The 12,231-nt window shown below is 43.9% G+C and overlaps 1 protein-coding gene across 7 annotated transcripts in view; it reads left to right on the top strand.

The window, feature by feature from the left end:
• LOC130033564 (leucine-rich repeat-containing protein 37A3-like) overlaps positions 1-12,231 on the top strand; it is a 74,496-nt gene that overhangs the window by 12,117 nt on the left and 50,148 nt on the right. For 4 of the 7 annotated variants that reach the window (XM_056125480.1, XM_056125372.1, XM_056125488.1 and 1 more), the window contains 4 exons: positions 4,552-4,671; positions 5,335-5,527; positions 7,877-7,974; positions 10,653-10,735. The exons of 1 other annotated variant lie outside the window; for it this stretch is intronic. The gene's annotated coding sequence lies outside the window, so the exon portion shown is untranslated. The remainder of the gene's footprint in view (positions 1-4,551; positions 4,672-5,334; positions 5,528-7,876; positions 7,975-10,652; positions 10,736-12,231) is intronic. 2 more of the 7 variants (XM_056125438.1, XM_056125498.1) reach the window with 2 other exon arrangements.

The raw sequence follows: 12,231 nt of genomic DNA, 5'->3' as shown, positions 1-12,231 counted from the left end.
AGTGTGAAAAGGCATATTTTAGATAAAAATATTATCGTTTCTAGAGAATTGCAAGAATTAATATGAAATCAGATATTACTTTGGTATGCAAAATTATTGTGATGCTAAATATAGCTTGTTTCAGTGCTTTCTTATTAAAAATCTTTAACTATGTCAATTTTATTGTGATACCAGGATTTACATTATCTTAAATCATTGATTTTGTGCATACATCTTTGTTTGCAGTACCACACGTAACACCAGAGACTAATTCCCTTGACTGATGTCCCAAGGACCTTTCCCAATTCTCCACCCTCCCCACACCAACCTTCATGCAACCTCAAATCTACAGATAAAAACTTTCCGTTTAGACTATAGAAGAAAAACAGTATGCAGTATTAGAGAAGTGTGTATTACTGTATTGGGTTTGAGGGTATAGAGAAATATTCTAGATGGAGGAAATTCTAGTTCTGTGCGGTGGGTGACCGCGGCGTCCCTGCAACATTCTCTGTCCTCAGCCATCCCCGCTTCGCCTTCTGAATGCCATGCGCGTCTTCCCCAGCGCTGCTGCCACCCCATCCGCGGTTCTAGGCCATGGTCACGTTGTATTTGCGCGCACCGCCCACTTAGCCCAATGGGCCTGCGAACTGCACCTGCTCTTCCAGTCCTCTCCGCTGAAGATGGGTTGGCGCTTGGCTGGGATCGGGCCCGTGGGAAGCAGTGCTGGGCTGGGGCACCTTACACTGCCATATACCCCCCCCCCCCACCAGCTTCCCACGGCCTTGCAGTGTCTACCAGTATCCAAGCAGCACACGGCCCGTCCCCACAGGCTGTCTTCTGCAGAAACTCTGAGGCTGGTTGCAGTAAGAGACTAGCTGGAAGGGTCAGAGCCCAGTTCACAGCCTCCACTGGGCTTTGAGGGGGTCCAATGTGTGCTTGACAGTTCTGCTGCCTGGAGGGACTCGCGGCCAGCATCATCGCTCTGTCTTCCGCCCACTGTTCCCGGTGCCCACCCTGAGTTCCCAGTTCCCACTGAAAACTTTCTTCCCTTTGGGTGCTCCCGAGGCTCCGCCGTCTCCAGCTCCTGAATTCCATGTCACTTAGGCCTCAGTTTAGTCCCATTCATTTGTCTGGCCCATTTCCATTCTTCTGTGGTTCGGTTCAGTTTTGGTGGAGCAGGGTTGGGTGTGGAGGGGATGGGGGTAGAACCAGGGGGTCCCCCGCTCTGCTGTTTTCCCGTGCAGACCCCCCATCCCCTCCCATACCTCTGAATATATGAATGAGAATTATTGTTTCCAAGATTTTCACATGGTAATTCTAAGCCACCTCTGATCGGCTCCCTGAACTGGCTTCTCTTAGTGGTCATTCTCACTCCCCGTCCTTTTGTCCTTGCCTGCACCTTCATCAGACATGAGAACACCCCTCCGTGTGACCACAGACTCTTCTGCTCCTCTGCAGACCCAACACCTGCTTCCGCCCCTACTCCAACCCCTAGGAGTGAGGTCAAGGTCTCTTGAACCTTATTTGCTTTGCAGACAGTAAGCTGCCGCTAAACTCTGGCCATCTCACGGTCATATTACAGCTGGAATTGAAACCGCTTTTGGCCAGAGTGATAGTAAAGAAGGGGAAGGCTCTTGGCTTGCACTTGCTAACACTGGTTGGATCCTTGGCATCCCTAAGGTAAGGTCTCCTAAGACCCACCAGGAGGGGTTCTTGAGTGCAGAGCCAGGATGAAGCCTGGGCATTGCCAGGTGTGGCCCCACACCCCCAAATAAATAAGTAAATACACTTATATCCCTTTTGGGCTGGAGCAATAGCACAGCGGGTAGAGCGTTTGCCTACAAGCTACCGAAAGCTACTGAAAGTATCTCACTCCCACTGCAAAGCCTGGCAAGCTACCCGTGACGTATTCGATATGCCAAAAACAATAACAAAGTCTCACAATTTGTTGTGAAACGTTCCTGGTGCCCGCTCAAGCAAATCTATGGACAATGGAGGACAGTGGTACAGTGCCATATCCATTGTAATTGATGAGTGGTACTCCCCCCACCCCTTTCTCTCACTGGCTATTAAGACCATTTCGTAGGAAAGGGATGTGACTCAGTGGCAGAGCGTAGACCTTGCATGAGTGAGGGCACCGCAGGAGGGAGGAAGGCGAGTTTCATAAATATGGTGTTGAGATTTTTATAGCATAAGATTCATTACCAGTATAGTGATAATGGCAACATCCTATAAATCAGGATGTAGTTGTGAAGGTGGTACCCTAGTTAGATCATCTCATGCACAGGCTGGGATTACTACCTTCTCTCTGAAAGTTTTCCATTTCTATGAGAGGTTCTTTTATACCTTGGAGAGCACCATTGTTCTTGTCTATTTTTGGTCTCCTATAAGTACAGAAAAGTAAAGCGGATCTGAATGTAAAATGAAGGAAAGACCCAAGTCATCAGAGAATTTCTGCATAGTTACCAGCAAAAAAAAAAACAACACTGTTACAAAATTAAGGTAACTCCTCTCCAGAGTCTCAGAACCCTTCTGAAGCTTCCTAAGTTGACAAAGCTGCAGTCACTACAGGTCCAGGCCAGTCTGTGGTGTAAGCATTCAAAGATCAGTCTTCATTGCTCCCTCTCCTCAGGCAGCTTTAGGTTGGGGAAACTAATTTTGTTCTCTTCTCTCATTCCTTGATTTATTCTCTCAACCAACAAACTATCAAGCCTTTGTGAGAAACAAACTTTTCTTGCTCCAGAGCATGAGGAAAGGATACAATATGGATTCTTTGAGCACTCAAGGTGCTTGTAAACTGGTTATAGTGATAGGCACATGAAACAAATCAATAATTAGTATTGCTCTGCTTTTATTTGTGTTTGAATAGTTTTTCTTTTATGTTTTGCAATGCTCAAGGCTTTCTTCTGACTCTGCACTCAGGGATCACTCCTGGTAGGCTTAGTGGCACCACATGGGGTACTGGGGGTCATACCCAGATTGGCCACATGCAATGCAAAAATGCCTTGCCCATTGGACTATCTCTCCACCCTTGCATTTGAATTTTTATTAATAAGTTCATATAGTACATACTGGCTGAAAGTTAAAATTGTCATTTAAGAACTAGTGATATAAGAAGTCCACAATAATGTATTTAGTGAACTAAGAATACAGGTATTTGTATTTTATAAAGAAGCTCTTATGTAGATGATCTTGATCACTTGGTCACTTGACATCCCATTATTCATTGATTCGCTCGAGCGGGTGCCAGCAACGTCTCCATTCATCCCTATCGCGTGCTAATGTAGCCCAATGGCATTCGCTCATTCTAGGAACACGAAGAGCCTCAAATCGATCGTTCAGGGTCTTGACAAAGAAGTCTGATCATCTCATAAGTGGATGGCCATGTGATCTTTTGATGTCCCGTGGCATCCAGTCGGTAATGGCTCTAGTCCAGCAGTCACCTCCAAATCTCATTATGTGTCCAGCCATCTGATTTTTGACGCCTTGGCAAATGAGAGAGCGTCCCCGATTCTTGACCGTCGAAGAAGGTCGGAACTTCGGATTCTTTTCTCTCATTTGAGTGAAGCATGATACTCAAGCATAGCTCTTTCGATTCCTCTTTGGGAGACTCGAATAGCGTTCTCATTATGTTTGCGTAGGGCCCAGGTCTCTGAGGCATATGTTAATGCAGGAAGAACAGTGGAATTGAAGAGATGTGCCCGGAGCCGGAGGTTCTTTGTCCTCTTAGCTATTTCTTCAACGTTCTTGAAGGCGTTCCAAGCTGCTCTCTTTCTCCTGCGCAGCTCAGGTGCCAGGTCATTCGTCATGTTGACTTCTCGACCTAGGTACACATAACTGTTGCATTCGGAGATGTTCATCCCATTGAGAGTGAATGGAACGTCAGGAACGAGACCATTTCTCGAGAAATGCAGGTGATCGTTGCTCATAAAATGGCATAACAAAAAAATAAACGAAACTGTAGTCTCTTCTAGCAAGGCTAATAATTTGGAGAGAGGAGTGCTGTAGATGAGGTCTTGGCTTTGGTGGCAGGTCTATCTTACCTATCAGGTTATAGTTACAGGCAAGAGCTTCTAGATAGAATCACTGAAGCAATTTACTTCTTTTGCTTATCTACAATCTTGCAGATCTTACGGCTTATAGTTTCACTTACCACCAGAAGTCAGGGACAAGCTCAGATTAATCAGAGATTTTGGAAATAATGCAGAAAAGTACCACGGCTTGAGAATAATAAGTATTAGTGCTTCCTATGAACTTAATGCCTAAACTGTTTAAGGACCAAAGAAATAGGCCAGGAGTTAATGGGCTGACCTTGCTTGCTGCCAACCTGGTTCTATCCCCAGCCGCACATATGATTCCCCCAACCACCACCTGGAGTGATCCTGGAGCACAGAGCTCGGAGGAACTGATTACTGCTGAGCATGGCTCTGAAACTACAGCAACCAGCAAAGTTTGTTTGATTTGCTCTTCACGGCCACTTTTTGAAACTTGTACTGAGAAGTCTTGGGTGGGCTGAATTAGATCTCTGTGGGAAGTCGTTCCTAACCTCGAGTACCTCTCTTATGTCTTTAGGTTCGTCTCAGCAGACATAAAGCAGTTCGACATTCTACACTTGCCCTAAACAGCTCCCAGTGCCAGGAACTGGCAAACTAATATTTTGGTTTCAGTGGATGGTCTAAAAGGATTGTCAAGGTAGGAAGCGGAGAGAGAGTTCAAGTGCGGAACTTGTGCCCACCGTGTTCAAGGCCCTGGGTTTTCTCCTGAGTATTGCATGACTCCCAGCTGTGTGGGGTGTTACCCCAGCGGGCTCAGAGAACCTACAGACCAGATAGATGAGAGTCGTCTAAGTGAAAGTGTTGGACCACCGGTCACACCCCAGAATCAATAAGGTCTCAGTGAGTTGACGGTGGTGTCCATATTCTACAAGTCTTGTGTGCTCTGTATGTTCATGGCTGGTGTAGTTCATGGGAAGTTTTGTTTAATGTTGAAGTGACAGGTTACTTCAACGGTTGGCAAGGGTTGCTGGAGTTTCGTTTTTATTTCTAATTAAACTTTTTTTTTCCAGAAATATGTTTTTGTTTTTTAGACTTTTTTTAGTGAAACACCATGAGGTACATTTGTAGATTTACAAATTTTTGTGCTTGGGTTTCAGTTATACAATGGTCGAATACCTATCCCTCCCACCCCCCCATCCTCCCCATCCCACCCTGCCTCTGTGGCAGGGCATTTCCCTTTGTCCACTTTCTCCTTTTGGGTGCTGTCGTTTGCAAAAGAGGCATTGAGTAGCATCTAATTAAACATTTTAAAATCTACATTGAGATGTTCAGAAGGACCTTCAATCTAAAATCTGAACAGCTTCAGTATCTTTCTGAACTTGAAGAAAGGGAAAATGAAGATATTGTGGCACCACTTCAGACGCAAAGTGTGAAGATCTTCTGTGCTTTAGAGGTGGTTTTGTCGTCCTTTGGCAAGAGCCCTGGAGTTGGCAGAGCCGAGGAGACTTTGGATAAACTGGAAGGTCTCTGTGGGGACTGGAATGGGGGTGTGGGTAAGAATTCATTCATTCATTCTCTTTCTCTTTCTCTCTCTCTCTCTCTCTCGCTCATCATATTTTCAGATACATCAGAAACATCCCTCTACTTGCTAAGCTGCTAAAGCCTTGGGCAGATGTTTTTAACAATACTTGTTTAAATCTTAGGTAGTAACTAACAGAATCATTTTTTTTGGTGGGGCCAAAGGACCCGGGGACATTTCACAATTTTAGAGCTGTCTTCCTACCAAGAACCTTAGAGATATAGGGATGGGAATACTGTTTCTCCTATTTGGGGCTAACAGTCTTCTTTGTTCCAAAGAAATTTTTCAAGTATAGATCCTGTGTAATTGTCCATTATCTCACCAAAATCTTCATTTTGATAATGAAATACACTAATAAAAATGTTTTTCCCCCCAGAATCTCTGGTACTTAGGCTTAGGGTATTAAATCAAAGGCAGGGCTGTTAGTGAAAGAACTGGAACAGACTCTGGTAGGTGAATCTTAATGAGACCAGCTCATCCTTGGTACTAGCAAACCTTTCTCAAGCTCCTGAAATTGATAGGTGATAGGGCAGACATTCGAATGGGTTGTCACTCCCTGTGGGGGGTGCGGGCGTGCCATCTGTCTGAGGTTATCTAGTCACCATCACCAAAGCCCCTTGCACCTGCCTCGTGGCCAGAACCAAGGGGAGGCTGACCAGATTGGCGCTGATCTGAGAAATGTGCGCATCCCCTGGGAAGGGGGTCAGCGCCCATCTGCATGTATTACCTCTAGAATTACCACAGTTATCCAATTCGGTTACTCCTAGCTGCGGTATCCAGATGGCTCGGGCTTGCTTTGAACACTATAATTTTTGCAAAGTAAAGGACTCCATGCCAGACCGTTTTCACTCAGGGCACCCCAGAGAGGGGCGGGTGAGGGTCCTTCCCATCCCAAGGGACCCTGCCCGGCGGCCGATCTCCACTACCCAACCGCCGCCACTCTCCAGGCCAGGCCACTTTCACATTATAAGACACTTCCTACCCATTTTCCATAATTGCCACACCATGTTTGATGGGGTTCAGACAGTAGGCAACAAATCATAGAGAGAAATATATAAATATTTGCGTCTCGGAGAGCCTGGCAAGCTGCCGAGAGTATCCCGCCCACACAGGCAGAGCCTGGGAAACTCCCTGTGGCGTATTCGATATGCCCAAAATAGTAATGACAACAAGTCTCATTTCCCTGATCGTAAAAGAGCTCCAATCATTGGAAGAAGCTGCTAAAATCTCAGGACTGGGAGGAATAGAGACGTTACTGGCGCCCACTCGAGGAAATTGACAAACAACAGGATGACAATGATACAGTGATTATTATAAAGTAATTTTTTTATTTTTATAAAAAATAAAAATATTTGACTACATTTAATATTCAAACGCCAATCCCACGACCATTACACCTTGCTACCACCATATTTTGTGTGTTTCCATCCCGAACCCAAACCCCTGCCCCAAGCAGAACCGAAGCAATTTATTTTGTATTGTGTGTTCTGAATCAACTGCTGAAAATGCTTCACAAAAGTTTCCTTAGAGGAAAGTGTGTGAAGATTGTTCTATTTCCCCCAGGGACCATTGATTGTTCTCTTTGCCGTAGGGACCATTAAGCCCTTAAATAAGAGATTATTGACATGTTGTTAATGGTTGAGCTGTGTGTGTGTGTTTGTGTGGGTGTGTGTGTGTGTGTGTTTGGGTGTCTATGATACACACTCCTGTAAAAATATATTTTCCTCTATGATTCGTAGCCTTCTACCTTAAACTCCATCAATTGTGGTTTGCTGCTCTTGGAATATTAGTGGTGTGAGGTATGTCAAGTTCCTAGAATAGTCTGTAGGTTTGCCCATTTGAAATACGTAATCAGTATGAGATTTGTGCACTGATCTTGACTAATTTCTCCCTTCTAGTTTACCTGTTTACGAATGTCCAGAATTGATCAGATAGCTAAAATGTATGGTAATAGCCCTGACAGAATATACTTAGCACAGAGCCTTCAAGACATAGCCTTGTGTGGTGCCTTCCCTTACTCATTAAGATCGTGATGTAGTGCTCTTTTTGTTTTTTTTTTATTTTTATTTTTTTTAACTTTTTTATTTTTGGGGTTATACCCAGCGATGCTCAGGGGTTATTCCTGGTTCTGCATTCAGAAATTACTTCTGGCAGTGCTGGGAGGACCATATGAGGTGTGGGGGCTCGAACTCGGGTCAGCCGCATATAAGGCAAACGCCCTAGCCTCTGTACTAGAGCTCCAGGCCCAGTTCTGTTTTTAGACTTCATAAAAATCAATTAGAAAGATTGGCGTAGTAAATCTATTTGTTTTGTTTGGATGTAGGACCATTATCTTTCCTTATGAAAAGGAAGACGACTCAGAAGTTTGCTATTCAAAAGACCGTGTCAGATGCATTTCAGAAACTGCTCATTGTGGTTTAGGTAAGACTTTGTTGGTTATCTTTGAAGTACTGCAGCTTTCTTACTTGACGAGCAAGTAAATTGATTTTGAGAAGTCAATTATATTGAAAATAATGGAAATATAAGTACTTCCTATTCCTTTGTTTTTTAGATGCTTTACAGAGTAGTCTCAAATTTGTCCTTTGTGGAATCTGTGAAAAATAATTACAGCAAATATTACTCCCAATGTATAAACGTAGAATAGTTTAGACTGTGGAGAGAGTATTTGATCCAATTCCTCTTTCTCAATTGTTTGTCAGTAAAGCAGAAGAGTATAGTGGCTGTAAACTCCAGACTCCTCTGTTTAAGTACTAGCTCTGTCCTCCATTTTTTTTCTTTTTTCTTTTCTTGGTTTTTGGGCCGCACCTGCTGATGCTTAGGGCTTCCTCCTGGCGATGTGCTCAGGAACCACTTCTAGTAGGACTCGGGGAACCACATGGGGTGCCAGGGACTGAACCTGTGTTGTCTGCATGCAGAGCAAATGTTCGACCCATTGTAATAGTACTCTGGCCCTCTGCCTCTTTAGAAAATGCAACAGTGGGTCTCTAGACAGATATGTGAAGGTATTTCTAAGCCGCAATTGTCTTTTCTTTCATTTGCGTTTTGGGTCACACCCAGGGATGCTGAGGGGTTACTCCTGCCTCTGCACTCAGAAATTATCCTTGTCGGAGCTCGGGGTCCACATGGGATGCTGGCAATCGAACCCAGGTCAGCCGTGTGCAAGGCAAACACCCTCCCTGCTGTGCTATTGCTCCAGTCCCTTTTTTAATTTAGCTTACCTTATATTGTAAAAGTAAATACTTAACACTTACCTAGAACTGCACTCATTTGCGGAATATAAAGTAACAGAATGGGATGACTAACACCCAAGGATAGTAGAGATAGGGACCAGGAGGATTGCTCCACGACTTGGAAGCCAGCCTCACATGCTGGGGGAAAAGGCAGCTCAGATAGAGAAGGGACCACCAAGTAAGGGATGCTTGGAGGGCCCATTCGGAATAAGAGATGTGTGCTGCAGGTAGACTACAGGCGGAACATGATGGCCACTTAATGCCTATATTGCAAACCACAACCCCCAAAGGAAGAGAGAGGTTGAAAGGGAATAGGCCTGCCATGGGGGGTGGGGGGTGGGGGGTGGGTGGAATGAGGGAGTCGTGGGAGGGATACTGGGAAGACTGGTGGTGGAGAATGGGCACTGGTGGAGGGATGGGTACTCAATCATTGTATGACCGAAACATAAGCACGAACGTTTGTAAGTCTGTAACTCTATCTCACAGTCATTCATTAAAAAGAGAAAGAAAGAAAGGGGCTGGAGCAATAGCACCTTGGGTGGGGTGTTTGCCTTGCATGCAGCTGACCTGAGTTCGATTCCCAGTATCCCATATGGTCACCTAGCACCGCCAGGAGTGGTTCCTAAGCGCAGAGCCAGGAGAAAATCCTGAGCATTGTTGGGTGTGACCCACAAAAACAAAAAAATAAGAAAAAGAAACATTACATAATAAAAATAAAATAAATAAATGTTTAAAGAGACTTACCTAGAATTTAGTAAAGGACGAAATATTCTAATTATTGCTACTATTTTCCTACTGAAGAGGAAAATTAACTGGAATCAGTTCGTGGTTGGTTTTCAGCACTGACATATTGAGAGTTTGTGATTCGATGTAACAACCAACTATTTGTTGTGAACCTTCACAGTGATTCTGCTGCGGCCAGGAAGATAGCTAAGAGGCCTAGTGCACATGCTATGCATGTGGAAGGCCAGGTTTGGATTCCTGGCACAACATTAGCGTCCAGGAGCAGCCCCCAAGTACTTCGGTCAGGAGAAGACTTAACACTGCTGGGTGTGGCCCCCAACAAAAACAAATAGTGGTCATACTATTTAAGATTTTTAAATGTTCTCCTCTTATGGAATTTTCTAGTGCTATGGATATTTCCGGCTGTGCCCAAAGGAAAGTGAATAATCTGTAGAGAGTCCACAAACAGAATTGCTTTCCTTGCTTTATAGCCCTGCAGTCTTAGAGAAAGGAATTTTCAGTTGTCAGAGACCTTATTTATTACACGAGTAGCTCCTGGGTTGACTTCAGCCTTGCAGTCTGGGCAATTTTCTAGCAAAAGAGACTTCTGTGGTCATCTGGTAAAATTTCTATCAACTATAATAACTTTTAAGAACCAATGGGGGGTTAGGAAGATGGTACCAGAGCCTTGCATATCCCTGGCACGGCATATGGTCCCCTCTAGTACCATCCGGGAGCACAGAGCCAGGAACAGTCCCTGAGTACCAGAGGGTAGGATCTGCAAACCCCAGATAAAAAGAAATGAAAGAAGCAGTGGGTTGGAGAGATAGCTCAACAGGCTGAGCACATTCTTGGCATGCAGGAAGCAGGTTTCAGTTCAGGTCAGCACTGCATTGCCAGGAATGACTCCAAGTACTAAGTGGGTATAATCCCTAAGCACCTTTGAGAATGGCCTCAGAACAGAGAAGCAAAAGGAACCAAACTTAATGTCTGCATTGACAAGGAAAATGCTCTTATTTTATGCTTTAGAAATAAAATTATTGGACGTATAAAGGAAGTACACACCCACTATCACTGTGCACTACCTTTATAGAAAGAACATTTTAGCCAATAAGTTTGAATTGATCCTTGTTAACTTTATTTCAGAAAGTGGTAAAGTAGCTGTGGAATATCGGCCTTTTGAGGAGCTCACTGATGCCAGAACCGAAGGACTACATGATTTAATTCAAGTATGTGAAGAGAAAAACTCAAGGATGACATATACAGGATGTCTGTAATTCAAAATAATGAGCAGATTTTAGAAATTTTGAGCATGTGTAGGCAATTCTAGCACCCCCAGAAAAATATGAAACTCTCAAACTTTATTTGAGGGAATTTCTGAATTTTCCCTGAAGTCCTAGCCATTGGTTCTAAAGCCTTCTTTGAAATGTGGAGAGTTCTGAGTGCCCTCTGAGTTCTGTCAGAGAAATACCTTTTTGAACTCCTCTTAAACAGGATCTAGGGATTTGGGGCCTTAAGTACAATTATGTTACAGCATTCGAAAAGTTATCATTTTTTTCAAGTATGATTTCATACCTAGAGCTTAGCATCTCATATATATCTTGTATGAAATATTTTATGAAAGAACCTTTCTGTTCAACAGTTGCACAGTATTCCACATTAGGAATTAACTTGTTAATTTCCAGGAGAACATATGAATACACTATGTGTGTATTCGGGGGATGGTGGGGGGCGGCAAAATGTGTTTAATATCATTGGGAATAAATTTGGAGTTGGATATATGTAATTAACATGGCTCAAAGTCAGAAAATTTGTTTCCAAAGTTAGGGAGTTAGGGGAAGATAAAGAGAGAAAAGGTGATTCTGTTCCTCTTGTTGAAAATCTGTTTTTTTCCTTTGTAAAATAAATTTTATTTGTGGGTAAGGTAGCGGGATTCACACTTGGTGGCGCTCAGGAATTACCCAGCCTGGCTCTTTGTTATAATCACTTGTCGAAGTGCTCGAGGGACCAGGTGATGGTAGGGATCAAATTCAAATCTTTCTTGTGCAAAGCATGTGCTCAATCTTTTGAACTATTGATCTAGTCCTGCAAAGAACTTTTTTAAATAGTTTAAATCAAACCCACCAAGAAAACTTCCAACACCTACAATTGGGTCTTAAAAGACTTAGCTTAGGAGCCTGAGACATAGTTCATCAGGCTGGAGCATGGACTGTGATGAGGGAGACCTGGGTTTGATACCTGCCACTGCATGGCCTCCTGAGCACTGTCAGGTACAGCGTCAAACACCTCCAGGTGTGGCCCCCAAAGAGACAACAATGTCCACCTTACTAAGAAAGGTGAGAAGACATTTCGTACTAATGCCAAAGAATTCAGAAAACGAACATCCATCCCTAAATGAGGCTACTCTTGGAACCAACTCCATTCGGGGCTCTCTACTCAACTAGAGAGCGGGAAGAAGCCCCTTCTCATGGAATTTATATTCTGGAAGTGTGAGATAATGAAAACTGATATGGATGAGAAGAAGGACTGTGAAGCAAGTAAAATGGGTGCTAGTTACAGTATTGCAAGAAAGCCTTTTCACTTTCTGACGTGAACATCCTAAGTGTTCCCTCCGAGTGCTAGAAGGGCAGCCCTCTAGAAAGGAGCTTGCTCCTTTTTCTCCATGAATTTATGTTGAGTTCCATGCAAGAAAGGGGGATTTCCCCCCAGGCTGGTGTAAAGGAGT

The sequence above is a fragment of the Sorex fumeus genome, unplaced genomic scaffold (assembly GCF_029834395.1).
Source record: "Sorex fumeus unplaced genomic scaffold, SorFum_2.1 ptg000001l, whole genome shotgun sequence".
NCBI lineage: Eukaryota > Metazoa > Chordata > Mammalia > Eulipotyphla > Soricidae > Sorex > Sorex fumeus.
Note: the sequence above shows the minus strand (reverse complement) of the source record. Positions and strands in the feature narration are given on the sequence as shown.